The sequence below is a fragment of the Phyllobates terribilis genome, unplaced genomic scaffold (genome assembly GCF_046119375.1).
Source record: "Phyllobates terribilis strain yellow unplaced genomic scaffold, ASM4611937v1 Scaffold_5__5_contigs__length_657084704, whole genome shotgun sequence".
Classification (NCBI taxonomy): Eukaryota; Metazoa; Chordata; class Amphibia; order Anura; family Dendrobatidae; genus Phyllobates; species Phyllobates terribilis.
The window spans coordinates 15,774,514-15,793,799 of NW_027362765.1; the positions used below are offsets into that span (position 1 = coordinate 15,774,514).

The 19,286-nt window shown below is 47.8% G+C and overlaps 1 pseudogene; it reads left to right on the forward strand.

The window, feature by feature from the left end:
- Positions 1-19,286, forward strand: part of LOC141270596 (uncharacterized) — a 119,206-nt pseudogene that overhangs the window by 50,407 nt on the left and 49,513 nt on the right.

Here is a 19,286-nt window from a genome sequence, read left to right on the forward strand (position 1 = left end):
TGGAAAGAGTTTGGACGGATGTGCGTGGTAATCTTCAGGAGGCCAACAGAAAATCTAAAGACTACTTTGATAGGAAACGACAGGAGGTTTTGTTCGCTGTTGGTGACATGGTTTGGTTGTCCTCTAGGAATCTGCGGTTGAGGATTCCTTCTAAGAAATTGGGTCCCAAGTTTGTAGGGCCCTTTAAGGTGCTTCAGGTTGTCAACCAATCTGCTGTTAGGTTGGAGGTTCCTACCTCCTGGAGAATTAATCCGGTCTTTCATGTCTCTCTGTTAAAAAAAGCTGTTGTGTCGGATGGTGACGCCTCTGCCTCTGTTCCTCCGGTGGTGGAGGACGGGGAATATGAAATTTCTCGCATCCTTGACTCTAGACGGTATAGAGGTAGTTTGCAGTATCTTGTGGCCTGGAAAGGTTTCGGACCCGAGGATAACTCTTGGGTGAGGTCAGATGATGTTTCCGCGTCCAGACTTATCAGAGCGTTTCACAGGAGATTTCCTGATAAGCCTGGTCCCAGGGGATCCGGAGGATCCTCTTAGAAGGGGGGGTACTGTTAGAACCTTGCTCTTAGGTCTTTTTTCCTTTGCTGGTCACATGACCTTGTTGGCCTATTTAATCCTGCTCCGCCCTTCTGGCTTTGCTGGACTTCATTGTATATCTACTTTCTAGCTAGCCTGTGCTCTGTATCTAACTCTGTTAGTTTGCTTGGTCTACGGACCTCTATGTTCTATCTATTTTGTTTGTTCGTCTGTCTGCTACTATTTCTGTTAGGAGGTGTCCCATATTCCTCCCAGTCCTTAGTACTTGTAGGGATTCCCTCCCCACATCTATAGGTCTCCGTACAGACTAGATTAGGACTTTAGCAGGTCTGATCGCAGGATCAGGTTCCCTGTTACATCGTAGGGATTCAGCTGAGTCCTATAGTAGGGACAGATCTCCTCTCTTTCCTTAGCTTTGGTAGCAGAACATAACACATGCGTTCAACGAGTTCCTTATATATTTACAGGGCCAGCATGTCCGTATACTCTCGGACAATCAAGTCACGGTAGCTTACATAAACCACCAAGGGGGAACCCGCTCAAGAAACTTGATGAGGGTAGCGAACGCACTTCTGCTGAAAGCCGAAGATCATTGTCCCTCTCTTTCGGCTACTCATCTAAAAGGGAAGGAAAACATCACAGCGGATTTCCTCAGCCGTACTTCCGTAAAAGAGGGAGAGTGGTCCCTAAATACGCTAATATTCTCCAGAATCGTAGAAATGTGAGGCCTTCCGACTGTGGTCTTATTCGCAACAAGAGCCAATCGGAAAGCGGAAAATTTTTGTTCCTTAGACCCCAGAGAAGAACCCCTGGCAGTGGACGCCTTCATGGTTCCCTGGAGATTTCCTCTGGCATATGCCTTCCCTCCCATGATCCTGCTCCCAGCGGTGATAAGAAAGATCAGGGCAGACCGGGCCAGATTGATACTCGTATGCCCCTTTTGGCCCAAAAGACCGTGGTTCCCTTGTCTCCGGAAGATGTCCATATCAGATCCCTGGGTTCTTCCGGAGATTCCGGACCTCCTCACTCAGGGGCCACTTTCCCATCCTCCAACCCCGAGTCTACATTTGACTGCGTGGAATTTGAGAGGGTGTTATTGACCAACAAAGGATTCCCCGCAAATGTAGTGAATACTCTCCTGGCTAGCAGAAAACCTGTTACCACCCGTATTTATGCCAGGACCTGGAGGAAGTTTCTGTCCTTTGCAGAAGTTAAGGTGGAGGAGGGGCCCCCTATTGGGAAAATTCTGGAATTTCTGCAGCGGGGCTTAGAATTGGGTCTCTACCAGTACCTTGAAAGTACAGGTGTCGGCTTTGGGGGCTTTATTTTCTTCCAATATTGCAGATAACTATTGGATAGCCCGTTTTATAAAAGCTTCCTTTAGGTGTAGACCCATTACCAAAGTAAAGATGTCTCCCTGGGATTTGAATTTTGTATTAGATGCCTTGACCAGTCCTCCTTTTGAGCCACTAGATTTAGTCTCCCCCAAAATTATTTTCCTAAAGACGGTCCTGTTAGTAGCCCTAACTTCAGCCAGGAGAGTCAGTGACCTACAGGCCCTTTCAATATGCCCTCCATTTACGCAAATTCTGGATGATAGAATTATATTAAAACCTGATCCGGCCTTTCTTCCTAAAGTGGCCACTCGATTCCATAGAACCCAGGAAATAGTTCTCCCGACTTTTTGCTTCCCGCCCAAAAATCAAAAGGAGGAGAGACTTCACACTTTAGACGTTAGGAGGTGCGTACTACAGATATTAAAGTACTTAGAAGTATCACGCGGCTTTAGAAAGGATACGTCCCTATTTGTATGCTATCAGAGGGCTAGAAAGGGTTGTAAGGCCTCAAAGACTACAATCGCTAGATGGATCAAGGAGGCCATTTCCCTCGCATACTCCTCAGGGGATAAAGAGATACCGGAGGGATTGAGGGCGCATTCTACCAGAGCGGTATCAACCTCCTGGGCGGAGAAGACAGGGCTTTCCATTGAGGAAATTTGCAAGGCTGCCACTTGGTCTTCTCCCTCTACTTTCTATAGGCACTATAGATTGGATCTGGGTGGCTCTGCAGATCTCACTTTCGGGAGAAGAGTACTTCAAGCTGTGGTCCCTCCCTAATTTCCTTCGTCTCTGTAATTCTCTCACGTGGTGCTGTCATGGGCGACCGAATAAAGCCTTAGTTACTTACCGGTAACGGGATTTTTCGGAGCCCATGACAGCACCTTTATATTCCCTCCCTTCACTGGTGTTGTGCACTCCCGTAGATTTGATTTCTTTTTGTGCACCCTTGCGGGAAATTGATGAAAAGTAATGTACTTAATGTGATTATGTTTTGTCATAACTAACCTTGGCGGTACTCTCATGCTCTGTTAACTAAACTGAGGCGGTAGGAGAGGGCCGCCCTTTTTAACCTGTAGGTTTCCTGTCCTTGATGGGCGGATCCTCTCTCTCACGTGGTGCTGTCATGGGCTCCGAAAAATCCCGTTACCGGTAAGTAACTAAGGCTTTTTAGACGGCCAGCAGGCGTCTTGGGGACAGATGAGACCAAGATAGAGGTTATTGATAAAGCAGCACATCTTTCAACTGTTTACTGTAATTGGAACGAAGCCTACAAAAAAATAACCCCGTACTTCCAATCAAATATGGTGGAGGTTCAAACATATTTAGAGGTTATTTTGCTGCCATTGGCACAGGGTGCCTTGACTATGTGCAAGGCATCATGAAATGTGAAGATTCCCAGTGGATTTTGGGTCGCAATGTAATGCCCAGTATCATAAAGCTGGGTTTGCATTCTAGGTCATGGGTCTTTCAGCAGGACAATAACCCCAAACATACTTCAAGAAGCACGCAGAAATGAATGGAAACAAAGCACTTCAGAGTTCTGAAGTGGTAATTCCAGCTCCAGTAGCGTCAAGTCTGCCTCCACTACCTCTTACATTCAGAAGCTGTAGAGAAACTGGAAATGACACATTAAATCATTCAATTTTGTTAACTTTGATTAATTTCTGTCAAATATGAAAAATGTTTGCCAACTTTGATGAATTTCGGTCAACTATGATAAATTTCTGAGTACAGATCACTGTAAAAATTATGAATCAGCCACTGAGTGCATGGACTGCGACCAGACTGGACACTCATCTCGAGCTGATGATATCACCTAGCACCTGTCCCTATTGTAAATGCATCTAACAGTAGTATCAATAGGGAATAGAATAGATTTTTTTTTTCAGCAGTACGCAGTATAACGCAGTAGTACCTGGCTGGATCAGTGTAATAATCTATCCATACTGCGATAGCTCACCCGTAAATGAATTTCATATAATAATGGGAAGGACAATTCAAATAGATTCTATATTCTACAGTATTACTTTTCTTAAGGAGTGGGTCTCCTATACTGTTGGTGTGTATGCAGCAAGTTCAAGGGCTGGCAAAAATTAGGAAGCACTCCAATACACATTTGAAGAAACGCAGTGGAGGGTCTCAGTTAAAAATGTATTTTCTATAATTAAGAAGTGGTTCTCCTAGACTGGTAATGCCCATGCACTAAGTGCATGGGCTGAAAAACATTGACCCCTGGGGGGGTATACATATATATATATTATATATGAAGTTAGAGGTAGGTCTCTAAAAATAGTTCCTACGCACATCATAAACACCCTTAAAAAATGATGTAGGCGTTGCATGATAGTCACCCTGGTACTTTGGTGGTGGAGGATGAGGAGAAGGAAGAGGATGACATAAAATCGAAGAAATCCTGAAGCGTATACCCATGTCTAGGTGTGAAGGGGTGCATGGGAATAGACCCCCCCCCCCAAAAAAATAAACCCTAGATTTGAGTTTATGTTCCGCTGCTATTATCTGGTGGTGTTGAGAAGTCTTGTCACATGGGAATTTTTTTTAATAATTCTTCAACAAGTGCCTGAAATGGAATGTCTCCTAAACTGAACTCCTTGTGTATCCTCCCTCTACTAACCTGACTTTTACTAATCTACCTCTAGCTGACTTTGCAATTTCCACAGGTGGTGCCACCATAAATCCCAAGCATCATGCCTGCTGTCTTGGAGTCATATTTGACACACAACTTTCCTTTGTACATGGAGAATAATCACTCATTCGCTCATGTCACCTGCACCTTAAAACCATCTCCAGAATCCGACCTTTTCTCACCTTTGTTACTATAAAAACTCTTCTGCTGCTCTTATTTATTCTCGTCTGGACTACTGCAATTCTCTTCTAATCGGTCTCCCTCTAAACAACTCTCTCCTCTCCAATCCTTTCTCAATGCGGCAGCCAGGGTCGTATTTCTATCAGGCCGCTTCACCGACTCTTCTAGCCTGTGCCAGTCATTGCACTGGTTACCAATTCACTACAGAATACAATACAAACTCTTCTATCTCACCCACAAAGCTCTCCACAGTTCTGCACCACCCTATCTCTATATTCCGACGGGCGTGTTGAAGCTGGTACTCAACAACTGCGTATTTGCGCTTGTGTTCCAAGGACTGGGGTAGGGACAACTGAATGCTGCACTGGGACAAGGACGTGGACGTGCTTGCTGACAGTGATGGTTGCAAGTGTACAACGACAGGTGCAGGCAGGGTGGGAGGCGTGCTAGTTGGGTCCTTTGCTGTCATGTATAAATCCTTTAAAAAGAAGGAAATACCAGATAATCCACACAATCATATACCGAAAATGCCTATATAGATTAGAACAAAACCACAAAAGAGTTATAATAAGGGACCACAAAGATAACCTTTCCAAAATTAATTCAATATATTTTATTAATCAATAAAATTAAAAACCAGACAAGACTGAAGGCAAATTAAAAACGTTAAAAACAGAACCGCTCAGGAGGGGGAAGGGTAATACCCCCAAGAAAATATATACATGTGTATATATATATATATATATATATATATATATATATATATATATATATATATATATATATATATATATATATATATATATATATATATATATTATATAATAATAATAATCCTTTCATAAGTAAATTAGTAATTTACACATTATAATCATTGTTATTTAATCTTGTCTTATTAACCTTTCGTTTACACTGGGGGTATATGTAACCTCAGTTTTCCATATATGTATGACTAATTTCCCATTGGCAGCATTTACTTATGAGAGGATTATTATATATCTATAATATAACCGGGGATGCGTGTCTGTAGCCTCGATAGACTGCGCATGCGCGACGCGCATTCTGGCTCCAGACAGAATCACGCATCCAGCCGTTGCAGGTAAGAGATCGCGGTATGCATAAACAATGAACGCATTATGCGATCTCCGGCGCCATACTTACATACTTACCTGATCCTGAGGAGCGTTGCCACGGCGCCTCTCTTCGCCGGAGACCGGGGCAGGAGTGAGGCGTCGGATCGGCGCATGCGCATAGCGCTATCCGGCTCCATTTTACTGAAGACACAGTTACAGTGTGTCTTCAGCAAAATTGCGCCAGACAGCGCGGTGCTACAGCTCCGCACTCCGCCTCCGGCAGAACATGACGCAGCAGCGCTGGAGCACAGAGAAGATAGGTGAGTATAAGTGTTTATTTTTTTGTATGTGTGTACAGTGTGAAAGGGATGAGGGGGCCACACATACCAGGATTGGGGGGTGAGGGGGCCACACATACCAGGATTGGGGGGGTGAGGGGGCCACACATACCAGGATTGGGGGGTGAGGGAGCCACACATACCAGGATTGGGGGGTGAGGGGACCATGCATATACCAGGATTGTGGGGTGATGGGATCATGCATACCAGGATGAGGGGTACCACACATATCAGGATTGGGGGGTGAGGGGACCATGCATACCAGGATTGGGGTGTGAGGGGACCATGCATACCAGGATTGCGGGGTGAGGGTACCATGCATACCAGGATTGGGGGGTGAGGGGTACCACACATACCAGGATTGGGCATGAGGGGTGCCATGCATACCAGGATTGAGCATGAGGGGTGCCATGCATACCAGTATTGAGCATGAGGGGTGCCATGCATACCAGGATTGGGGATGAGGGGTGCCATGCATACCAGGATTCGGATGAGGGGCCATGCATACCAGGATAGGGATGAGGAGTGCCATGTATACCAGGATTCGGATGAGGGGCCATGCATACCAGGATGTGGGTGAGGGGCCCATGCATACCAGGATGAGGGATACCATACATACCAGGATAGGTATGAGAGATGGGGTACCATGCATACCAGAATAGGGATGAGGGGTGCCACACATACCAGGATTGGGGGTGAGGGGTGCCACGCATACCAGGATTGGGCGTGAGGGGTGCCGTGCATACCAGGATTGGGCGTGAGGGGTGCCACGCATACCAGGATTGGGGGTGAGGGGTGTCACGCATACCAGGATTGGGGGTGAGGGGTGCCACGCATACCAGGATTGGGGGTGAGGGGTGCCACGCATACCAGGATTGGGGGTGAGGGGTGCCATGCATACCAGAATAGGGATGAGGGGTGCCATGCATACCAGGATAGGATGGTGGGGACAGGATGGGATCAGCACATACACCAGGAGGGGGACAGCACATACACCAGGAGGGGGATAGCACATACCAGCATGAGGGACCATATACCAATAAAAATGCTCGCCACCCGGGCGTAGAACGGGTTCAATAGCTAGTGTGTGTGTGTGTGTGTGTGTGTGTGTGTGTGTGTGTGTGTATATATATATATAATTAGTACAGACCAAAAGTTCGGACACACCTTCTCATTTAAAGATTTTTCTGTATTTTCATGACTATGAAAATTGTACATTCACACTGAAGGCATCAAAACTATGAATTAACACATGTGGAATTATATACTTAACAAAAAAGTGTGAAACAACTGAGAATATGTCTTATATTCTAGGTTCTTCAAAGTAGCCACCTTTTGCTTTGATGACTGCTTTGCACACTCTTGGCATTTGTTTCACACTTTTTTGTAAGTATATAATTCCACACGTGTTAATTCATAGTTTTGATGCCTTCAGTGTGAATGAACAATTTTCATAGTCATGAAAATACAGAAAAATCTTTAAATGAGAAGGTGTGTCCAAACGTTTGGTCTGTACTGTATATATACTGTGTGTATGTATGTGTGTGTGTATATGTATATATTATTTTTCTTCTTCTTTGGGGCATACCCTTTCCCCTCCTGAGCTGTTCTGTTTTTAACATTTTTAATTTGTCTTCAGTCTTGTCTTGTTTTTAATTTTATAGATTAATAAAATATTGAATTAATTTTTGGAAATATTATCTTTGTGGTCCCTTATTATACCTCTTTTTTGGCTTTGCTCTGCTGTCATGTGCCTGAGCATGTGGTCAGGCTGCTAGTTTTGCTGCTCCTGCTGATGGTGGCATGGCAGAGGTTGCAAATGGCGTTTTTTGGGGTTAACTGGACATTCTTTAAAAAACAGCCAGACTCGGAAAACCTAGCAGTTGGACTAGCAACTTCCCTGGTATTGGTGTTTTTGGGAAAAATTTCCCGCCTTGTTTCTGTGGCCACCCCACTTCTTCTTCCTGCCTGTTGTAGTACTATGCCTCCCTCCCCCTCTGTGCTGCTGTCCTCGCTATGCATGTCGCCTTGCCACGTTGGGTCAGTGATTTCATCGTCCACCACCTTGTCTTACACTTCCGCACCCTGGTCTTCCTCCTGACTTTCTGTCCATTGTGTCTCATCATTATCTACCTCTTGCGACAGTAATTGCACTTTCCCACCGTCACCTTCTTGTGACCGTGGCTGCTCAAATATTTGGGCATCGCTACATTCGATCTCCTGTTGTTCTGGTTCAAGCGGACCAGGCGAGAGGCCCGAATCTATAAATGGAAAGATGAACAGAACAGCTCTTCGGAGTGTCCAAGTGTGAGATGAGTTGTCTCCGGATCAAGTCTGATGACCATGGTTTTAGGCAGTGACCTGGGGTGCAGAGATGCTTCCAGGGGTCTTCCCCATGCTGTTCGGATATCATTTGAGCACTGTTTCTATCGATTTTGGCCAATTTTTTACGCCCCCTCCAGGGTGGTGGGCGCCGGAAAAATGCTCGGGTTTCCCATTGACTCACATTGGGCTCGTTGCTCGGGTCGAGCACCCGAGCATGACGATTAGTTCGACTGGAGCAGTGAGCACACAAGCATTTTAGTGATCGCTCATCACTAGTCAGTAAACGGACCGGGATCACAACAGGAAACAAATAAACAAGCCGGGAGCTGAGCACATAAGACTGAACCAGAGGAGAAAAAGGCTGTATCTGGCAGCTTCCGGCAATATGCTTCCAGCTTTAGTACAGTGCATTGCTTTCCAATTGGCTGAAGTAGAAAGCAGATTACTCCAGCTGTACAGCACACACACCTATACTTCCAGACTGGATGGTACTACTGGTCCCAGGCATCCTAACCTTAGTGGCTGGACAGAGCCTGCACCACCCAGAGCTTCTGGTGCCCATGTTTCCTCCATTACCAGCGCCGCCTGCCGAATGAATAAGGCGGCTCCTGGTGACAGAGGAAGATGTCGCAGGACAGATCCCAGAGGAGATGGGACCCACCATTTACAGAAGCCCTAATGACACAAAATGGCAGCAAACCAGAGCAGTAGAAATCCCCATAAAGTGACAACATTTTGGAAATTATAACCCTCAGTGAATTAATATATGGAAATAGTGATCATTTTGATTCCACATGCACTTTCCATAAATTAGCACCCAGTGGATGTTGGAGAGTGAAAATTGCACATTTGCCATTTTATTGCCCAACACATAGTGCCCAGATTGTGCGCTACGAGAGACGCATCTTAAATTAAGTGGGTTCTTCTCACTATAGTAATGCCAAATATATGGATGATAAATGTGGTTTGGGCACACTGCAAGGCTCAGAACGAGGGGGGGGGATTTGACTTTGGGAGAGCGGATATTGCTGGATTGGTTTATGGAAGCCATATTGCTTTTCAAAAGCCTTTGAGCCACTAATAATGTGGAAACCTCTGCTTTGCCACTGACAGATGATGGAACTGAGTGGGGACTTATTTTGTGAGAGATGAATAGCAGTTTTTATTGTAACGGGTCCAGGAGGCGGAACCTCTGAGCTACTATACAAGGGGGCGGCCCTTGTAAGGGAGCGGGTGGCAGTCTCTGGGTAAGGGGTAGGTACGACCTGTGATGGCAGAGCCTCCGGGTAGGCTAGCAGGCAGATGGTAGATGTGTACTCCCAGGTGAGCAAGCGAGAGTCTCTGGAATAGCAGGTGGTCACGGCACGTGACGGCGGAACCTCCGGGCTGGCAGGCAGGTAGGTAACGGAGAAGCGCTCCCAGGTGAGCGGGCAAGAGTCTCTGGAATAGCTGGTGGTCACCGCACGTGACAACGGGACCTCCGGGCTGGCAAGCAGGCAGGTAACGGAGATGCGCTCCCAGGTGAGCGGGCAAGAGTCTCTGAGATAGCTGGTGGTCACAGCACGTGACAACGGAGCCTCCGGGCTGGCAAGCAGGCAGGTAGCGGAGAAGCGCTCCCAGGTGAGCGGGCAAGCTGGTCCATAGACAGACTGACCGGAGTTGTAAGGCAGACCGTCGGACCTCAGGCAAGCAGGCAGGTAGCTGATGTGCGCTCCCAGGTGAGCGGACAAGTTGGTCCTTAGACAGACTGACCGGAGTTGTAAGGCAGACCGTCGGACCTCAGGCAGGCAGGCAGGTAACAAGTATTCAGGCAGGAATCAGGCAGGTAACTAGCAGGAAACTGGCAGGAAACTGGCAGGTAACTGGCAGGTAACTGGCAACGGGACCTGAGGGCTGAAGCACAGGTGAGACACAGGTGCAAACAACATTGCTCGGGCACCTCCATTTTGGAGGAGGTGCCTTATATATGATGAAGTCCTCCGGCCATTGGCCGGGGACTCTTTAGGGCGGCGCGCGCGGCCCCTTTAAGAGGAGGGGAGCGCGCGCGCGCGCGCCCTAAGCACAGGGGCCGGGAAGGAGCGCGCGCTGAGAGCAGAGCAGGAGGAGGACGCCGGGACGGAGCGCGCGCTGACAGCAGAGCGGGGGGAGGATGCCGGGCACGGAGCAGAGCGGTGAGAGGAGCAGCGTCCCTGCCTAGCAGAGGGCAGGGACGCCGGCACTACAGTACCCCCCCCTTTAGGCCCCCCCTTTTTTAGGCCAGACAGAAATTTAGCTAGGATGAGAGGGGCATGGATGTTCTCCCGGGGCTCCCACGTTCTCTCCTCAGGACCAAACCCCTTCCAATCTACCAGAAAAAAGGTCTTTCCTCTTACCCTTTTGGTGGCAAGAATGTTCTCTACCTCAAACTCGTCCTCAGCAGAAACCGGAGCAGGAGGCGTACCTGTAGACTTGGAAAAAGAGTTAAGCACCACAGGTTTGAGGAGAGACACATGGAAGGAGTTAGGGATCCGTAAGTTGGCCGGGAGTTTCAATTTATAGGCCACCGGGTTGATCTGACTGATGACCTCCAGTGGGCCGATGAACCGAGGCCCTAACTTATAGGAAGGGATCTTGAGCCGGACATATTTGGACGAGAGCCAGACTTTATCCCCAGGGCGGAATTGAGGAGGGTCCAGACGTTTTTTGTCAGCGTGTCTTTTCATACGCTCGGATGACAGAAGGAGTGCGGACCGGGTACTCTCCCATATGGAGGAAAATTTGTTAACAAGAGATTCCGCAGCCGGATTGTCCACCGAGGTGGAGACGGGAAACGGGATCCGAGGATGCTGACCGTAGACTACAAAAAACGGGGATTTGGAGGAAGACTCGCTCTCGTGATTGTTGTACGAGAATTCGGCCCATGGCAGGAGATCCACCCAGTCAGAATGGTGGGCATTAACGAAGTGCCGAAGGTAACTGGTCAGGTTCTGATTGATCCGCTCCACTTGACCATTAGACTGTGGGTGGTAAGCGGAGGAGAAGTCCAGGGTGACGTCCAGCAATTTACAAGTGGCTCTCCAGAAACGGGAAGTGAACTGTACTCCTCGATCCGACACGATGTGACGGGGCAGGCCATGAAGACGGAAGATGTGGCGGATAAAGTCTTTAGCCAGCTCGGGTGCAGACGGAAGACCTGGCAGTGGAATGAAGTGAGCCATCTTGGAAAAGCGGTCAGCGACCACCCAAATGACCGTACAACCGGCAGAGACGGGCAGATCAGTTATGAAGTCCATCGCTATATGCTGCCAGGGGGCAGCAGGTACTGGCAGAGGTAGGAGGCGGCCGGCCGGCAGGTGTCTCGGAACTTTGTTGCGGGCGCAGGACACACAGGCAGAAACAAAGTCAATTACATCCTTGTGCAGGTTAGGCCACCAGTAGTGCCGGGTAATAAGCTGGAGGGTCTTTTTCTGACCGGCGTGGCCAGCTAGTTTAGACGAATGACCCCAGTGTAGGATCTTCTCCCGATCAGGTACTGGTACGAACGTCTTACCAGGAGGAAGACGATTTAGACTCACGGGAGCCACCTGCATTACTCTGGCGGGATCGATGATGTGTTTCGGATCCTCCTCGAGATCAGACACCAGAAAGGATCGAGACAAGGCGTCCGCCTTGACGTTTTTGTCAGCCGGGCGAAAATGAAGGACAAAATCAAAACGAGCAAAAAACAAGGACCACCGGGCTTGGCGCGGGTTAAGTCTCTGGGCATGCTGGAGGTAAGCCAAGTTCTTGTGGTCAGTGTAAATTATTACCGGGTGAAGAGCCCCCTCGAGCAGGTAACGCCACTCCTCCAATGCCAGTTTGATGGCCAATAACTCTCGGTCTCCTATGGAATAATTGCGCTCTGAGGAGGAGAAGAGTTTTGAGAAGAAGCCACAAGTTACCATCCTCCCGGAAGATGATTTTTGAGTGAGTACTGCTCCGGCTCCAGAGGAGGAGGCGTCAACTTCCAGGAAGAACTGCTTGTTGCCATCTGGGCGATGCAGCACCGGGGCGGAAGAGAAGGCCTGTTTAAGGGAAAGAAAGGCCTCCTCTGCTTCGAGTGGCCACTCTTTGGGATTAGTACCTTTACGGGTGAGCGCAGAAATTGGGGCCGTCCGGGAAGAGAAGTGTGGTATGAAGAGGCGGTAGTAGTTGGCGAAGCCCAGGAATCGCTGAATGGCCTTCAACCCCTCCGGTCGGGGCCATTTCTCGATGGCAGACAGTTTCTCAGGATCCATTTGTAGGCCGGTCTGAGAGATAATGTAGCCCAGAAACGGAAGCGAGGTCTGCTCAAAGAGGCACTTCTCAAATTTAGCGTAGAGATGGTTCTGCCTTAGCCTGAGCAGGACCTGACGAACGTCCCTCCGGTGAGTCTGGAGATCCGGAGAGAAGACCAAGATGTCGTCCAGGTACACCACTACGCAGGAGTAGAGAAGGTCCCGGAAGATGTCATTGACCAACTCTTGAAAGACGGCAGGAGCGTTACAGAGACCAAAGGGCATTACCAGGTATTCATAGTGGCCGTCCCGGGTGTTGAATGCCGTCTTCCATTCATCCCCCTGACGAATACGAACCAGGTTGTACGCCCCACGAAGGTCCAGTTTGGTGAAGATCCTAGCCCCCCTCAGACGATCAAATAATTCTGGAATGAGCGGAAGGGGGTACTTATTCTTCACCGTGATCAGGTTTAGGCCTCTATAGTCTATACAGGGACGGAGAGAGCCGTCCTTCTTTTTGACGAAAAAGAAGCCTGCTCCCGCCGGGGAGGTAGATTTCCGGATGAATCCTCTGGCCAGATTCTCCTCAATATATTCGGACATTGACCGGGTCTCAGCAGCGGATAAAGGATAGATACGCCCACGGGGAGGAGTAGTACCGGGTAGCAGATCGATGGGACAGTCGTATGGTCTATGTGGTGGTAATGTCTCTGCCTCCTTTTTATTAAAGACATCTGCATAAGACCAATAAGGAATCGGAAGTCCAGGTAGATTAGCTGGGGTAGGAGAAGGACGGACGGGATGGACGGGAACCAGGCAGGTTTTATGACAGTCTTGTCCCCAGCGAAGGACCTCTCCGGTTTGCCAGTCTAGCACGGGTGCATGTCTCTGGAGCCAGGGTAGACCTAGCAAGAGGGCGTGAGAGAGTCCAGGCAGAACATGAAAGGAGATACTTTCAGAATGCAGCATTCCCACCTGCAGGGTAATGGATTCGGTGATGAGTTGAATGGGGCGAGGTAAGAGGCCCCCATCCACGGCAGCGACAGACAAGGGTACAGCCAGAGGTTTGGTGGGGATGCGGTATTTCTCAACCAGGGACTGTGAAATAAGGTTCCCGGCTGCTCCAGAGTCAAGTTGGGCTAGTTCGAAATAACGGTTCTCCCCGTAGATGATCGAAACAGACAACAGCAGGGATGGAGAGGATTTATTCTTGTCTAGGTGGACCTCTCTGAGCGAACCTAGACACAGGCGTTTCCCGACCTCTCCGGGCAGGCACGGATCCGGTGCTCCTTACTGCCACAGTAGAAGCAGCTCCCCTCGGCACGGCGTGAGTCCTGACGGGTTTTGACCATCTTGGTCTGGTCGACCTGCATAGGCTCAGGAGAGTGTACCTGGGGAGAGACGGAGGGAATGACGGGTTTCTGGAAAGTAGGAGCTAAACGTGGAATCCTTCTCTCACGGGTGACCTCTTTGGCACGCTCTTGGAACCGTAGGTCAATCCGGGTGGCAAGGGTTATTAGATCATCGAGAGAGGTAGGAATGTCCCGACCAGCAAGTTCATCTTTAATACGACCGGACAGACCCTCCCAGAAGACGGATACCAGAGCGTCGTTATCCCAGGCCAGCTCCGAGGCAAGGGTGCGGAACCGTATGGCATATTGGCCCACGGTGAGACCCTCCTGACGGAGGCGTAGCAGAGAGGATGCGGATGAGGTCTTCCGTCCGGGTTCGTCGAAGACTTTCCGGAAAGCCGAGAGAAAAGCAGGCAAGTTGGACACCAGGGGGTCTCCTCTCTCCCATAGAGGATTTAGCCAGGCCAGGGCCTCCCCGGTGAGATGGGACATGATAAAGGCAATTTTGGCCCGGTCGGAATTAAACTGATGGGACAAAAGTTCAAAGTGCAGGGTGCACTGATTTATGAAGCCCCGAGCCTGGACGGGGTCGCCTCCGAAGCGAGGAGGTGCAGAGAGCCGGGGTCCGGGGTAGGATACCATAGTATTAGTGGGCAGCGGAGCTGCCGGATTGCAAGATATGGCACTGGCGGAGGTTGTTGGTGGATCAGACAGAGTGTTCAGGCGAGTATTAACATTCCGCAGGTGACCCAGGATGGCCTCCTGTTGGGACCTCTGACGGGACAGTTCAAGACAGAGGTCCGAGAGCGAGGGAGCTTGGGTGCCACCGGGTTCCATGGCCCGAGCAAACTGTAACGGGTCCAGGAGGCGGAACCTCTGAGCTACTATACAAGGGGGCGGCCCTTGTAAGGGAGCGGGTGGCAGTCTCTGGGTAAGGGGTAGGTACGACCTGTGATGGCAGAGCCTCCGGGTAGGCTAGCAGGCAGATGGTAGATGTGTACTCCCAGGTGAGCAAGCGAGAGTCTCTGGAATAGCAGGTGGTCACGGCACGTGACGGCGGAACCTCCGGGCTGGCAGGCAGGTAGGTAACGGAGAAGCGCTCCCAGGTGAGCGGGCAAGAGTCTCTGGAATAGCTGGTGGTCACCGCACGTGACAACGGGACCTCCGGGCTGGCAAGCAGGCAGGTAACGGAGATGCGCTCCCAGGTGAGCGGGCAAGAGTCTCTGAGATAGCTGGTGGTCACAGCACGTGACAACGGAGCCTCCGGGCTGGCAAGCAGGCAGGTAGCGGAGAAGCGCTCCCAGGTGAGCGGGCAAGCTGGTCCATAGACAGACTGACCGGAGTTGTAAGGCAGACCGTCGGACCTCAGGCAAGCAGGCAGGTAGCTGATGTGCGCTCCCAGGTGAGCGGACAAGTTGGTCCTTAGACAGACTGACCGGAGTTGTAAGGCAGACCGTCGGACCTCAGGCAGGCAGGCAGGTAACAAGTATTCAGGCAGGAATCAGGCAGGTAACTAGCAGGAAACTGGCAGGAAACTGGCAGGTAACTGGCAGGTAACTGGCAACGGGACCTGAGGGCTGAAGCACAGGTGAGACACAGGTGCAAACAACATTGCTCGGGCACCTCCATTTTGGAGGAGGTGCCTTATATATGATGAAGTCCTCCGGCCATTGGCCGGGGACTCTTTAGGGCGGCGCGCGCGGCCCCTTTAAGAGGAGGGGAGCGCGCGCGCGCGCGCCCTAAGCACAGGGGCCGGGAAGGAGCGCGCGCTGAGAGCAGAGCAGGAGGAGGACGCCGGGACGGAGCGCGCGCTGACAGCAGAGCGGGGGGAGGATGCCGGGCACGGAGCAGAGCGGTGAGAGGAGCAGCGTCCCTGCCTAGCAGAGGGCAGGGACGCCGGCACTACATTTATTATTTTTATTTTCGCCTGCAAAACATTTTTTGGTGGCTTTTTATTTCATATTTGGGAGGCAGAATGAATAAACAGTTGAACACCACACTCCACTGGTTCATGCTTTGAGATTTTCTTTTAGACTGTAAACTGTCATTGTCTTGGTGAAAATTTAAATTTTTGAACATAACATTTTTAAAGACAATTTAAGAAAAAATGTTAAAAAAAAAAAAAAATTTCAACGATTTTATTCAAAAATAATAATTAGTTTTATTCTTACCAGATGACTGTACCAGGAGATCAGAGGGACAGCTGACTTCTTCAATTTTTAAATCAGATGATCTTGAGATCACACAGGATACAACTGAAGCGAATGACTTTACTCCAGATATACCATCATCCCTTCACAGCAAAGATCTGTCATCTGATCCTATGAAACAGGTCCTGTCTTCTGATTCATTACCGACTACTAAGGAAAATCAAAGTCACAAAATAAGCATTAAAAGACGAACTGCTCTTAAAGCAAAGAAGCCATTTTCACATTCAGAATATGGAAATAGTTTTACCCTCGAAAATAATTTTCTTAAACATCAAAAAATTCACACCTCAGAAAATAGATTTTCTTGTTCCAAGTGTGGGAAATATTTTAACCAGAAATCAGATCTTGTTAGACACCAGAGAAGTCACACAGAGAAGACACCTTTTTCATGTTCAGAATGTGGGAAATGTTTTACAGGGAAGTCAAGTCTTATGCAACATCAGATAATTCACACAGGGGAGAAACCTTTTTCCTGTTCAGAATGTGGAAAATGTTTTGTACATAAATCAAATCTTGTTGTACATCAGAGAACCCACACAGGGGAGAAGCCTTTTTCCTGTTCAGAATGTGGGAAATGTTTTACACAGAAATCAAATTTTGTTAAGCACCAAAGAACTCACACAGGGGAGAAGCCTTTTTCATGTTCAGAATGTAGGAAATGTTTTAACCTGAAATGGAATCTGGTTATACACAAAAGAACCCACACAGGGGAGAAGCCCTTTACATGTTTAGAATGTGGAAAATGTTTTAACCAGAAATCAGATTTTGTTAGGCACCAGAGAATTCACACAGGGGAGAAGCCTTTTCCATGTTTAGAATGTGGGAAATCTTTTAACCGTAAAGTGTATCTTGATGGCCACAAGAGAACCCACACAGGGGAGAAGCCTTTTTCCTGTTCAGAATGTGGGAAATGTTTTAATTGGAAAGCGCATCTTGTTAGACACCAGCAGTCACACTGGTGAGAATCCAATTTCATGTTCTTAATGTGGGAAATGTTTTACTTGGAAATCAACTCTTAATGAACATCAGAGAAGTTACACAGGGGAGAAGCCTTTTTTATGTTCAGAATTTTGGATATGTATTAACTGAAAATTGTGTCTTATTAAATGTGTTGTCCCCTTGTCTTTCCTCATGTTTTGCCTCGTTAAAATAAAAACACTCATACTCCGGTTCCGTGCCAGCATTTCTACAGCAGTGTCGGGATTCGCGTTCCCGGGGCTCACGTGAGGTTGTTACGTCATGTGAGCCCCGCTCACAATCAGTGCAGGCTTCACTGTCCCCTCCTTCGAACATATTGAACATCATCAGGAAGCCAGAGCTGCGACTGCTTTCTGACTTCCTCGTGATGTTCTATTTGTCCAAAGGTGGGGACAGTGACGTCAGCGCTGATTGGTCGCAGGGCTCACATGACGTAACACCCTCACGTGAGCCCCGGGAACACACGTGCTGACACCACTGGAGCGGCACCAGCATGAGAGGTGTTTTTGTTTTAATACGTCCAAACATGAGGAATGAGAAGGGATTATCCAAGTAGTGGACAACCTTTTTAAATATCAAAAATCACAAACAGACAGAAGCCATTATCATACCTGGAGTGTGAAAAATTAATTACTGGAAAATTGTATTTTGTTGACCATCAAAAATAACGCCACTCAGATGAAGAGAAACTATATATGTTAAATAATAAGGTACCGATGGATAACTTAATATAAATGGTGAATATCAAGACCAACCTGTACATGTGAGTTCAACAGGGCTTGCTGCACTCAGAAGATAGAATATGTTTCCATGTAGAGACGTTCTTGTATCCGATGATACTGAGTAGTGGTCAGCAGTCCAACAGTGATTACCGCAAGTGTATAGTTAGAGTCCATTTCACTTTAAACATACGATAATCCCTGGTGGAAGAGGTAAGTGAATAGTCGTAGAGCTTATTCCACTGAGTTACAATTGCAGGTTTGCTTTCTCCCGTCCCGTCATGGTCGGTGTATGGAAGCGTGATAGAGAAAACTGATAGTCACAGTTATGCACTGCGCTAACCACAAAGTGAATAAAAAGTTCCAAACTTGTGGTCCCAAAGTAGAACAACATTGCTGGCCGGTCAGGCTGATCTAGGCTTCCCACAAAGTCGACACTGCCCTGAGCTGCAGTGACATTACTAACCACATAAAAATGGGTATCTGCAATCGAAAACATTTCAGAGGATGACGTTCACCTTCTTCAGGGATTACCCTTGTACAGGGCAGTGTTGGCTTTTATAGAAGGGTATCGATAGTGATTGATCTATAAATTGCTAACATTTAATTGTCTACAAATGCAAATAGCTTTATCTCGCTAGTCCCACTGGCATAAATGTGTTTAATATAAAAATCCAGCGGTTCTCCCTTCTCGACATCTGATGTATAAAGTTGCCCTCTCTCCAGTGTGTTCTTACATTTTCTACTCCCCAGAAAGAACTACCTTTTAGTTTCCCATCATATACTAGTTTATAAGGTTTTGATAACGCATATACTGTATATTTACGTGTAATATTATTTGTGTTCTGTTATTATTACACATAATTCCCTTTTTCTTCCTATGTGTAATTTATCACAGGGATATCTAATGCAATAAACTATATCTTTGCTCCGACATGTTATATGATTTTTTATAATAAAATTTCCCTCTATTGTAGTGAAAGTGTATGTAGGATTAGTGTTTTTTCTGAAACAGCACACTTTGGAGGAGGGAGTATTGTAATTACGGACTGGGAAAAATATCACAAAGAATCCCTTAGAGTACTTAAAGATAGAAACACTTACAATAAGATAAAAGGGGACCTCACAGAACATTTAAAAAAAGAGTTAAAAACGCTTATGGACAAAGGAAAAAGAAACATGATTTCATTACACGAACACAAGTATATAAACAGTCTGAATCCATGTACAGCTATGTTTTATCACATACTCAAGGTACATAAAGATGAGACTAATCCACCAGGGAGACCCATTATTTCGGGCATTAACTCTAACTCTAAAATCTAATTTAGCTGAATATCTAAATAATATTCTGCA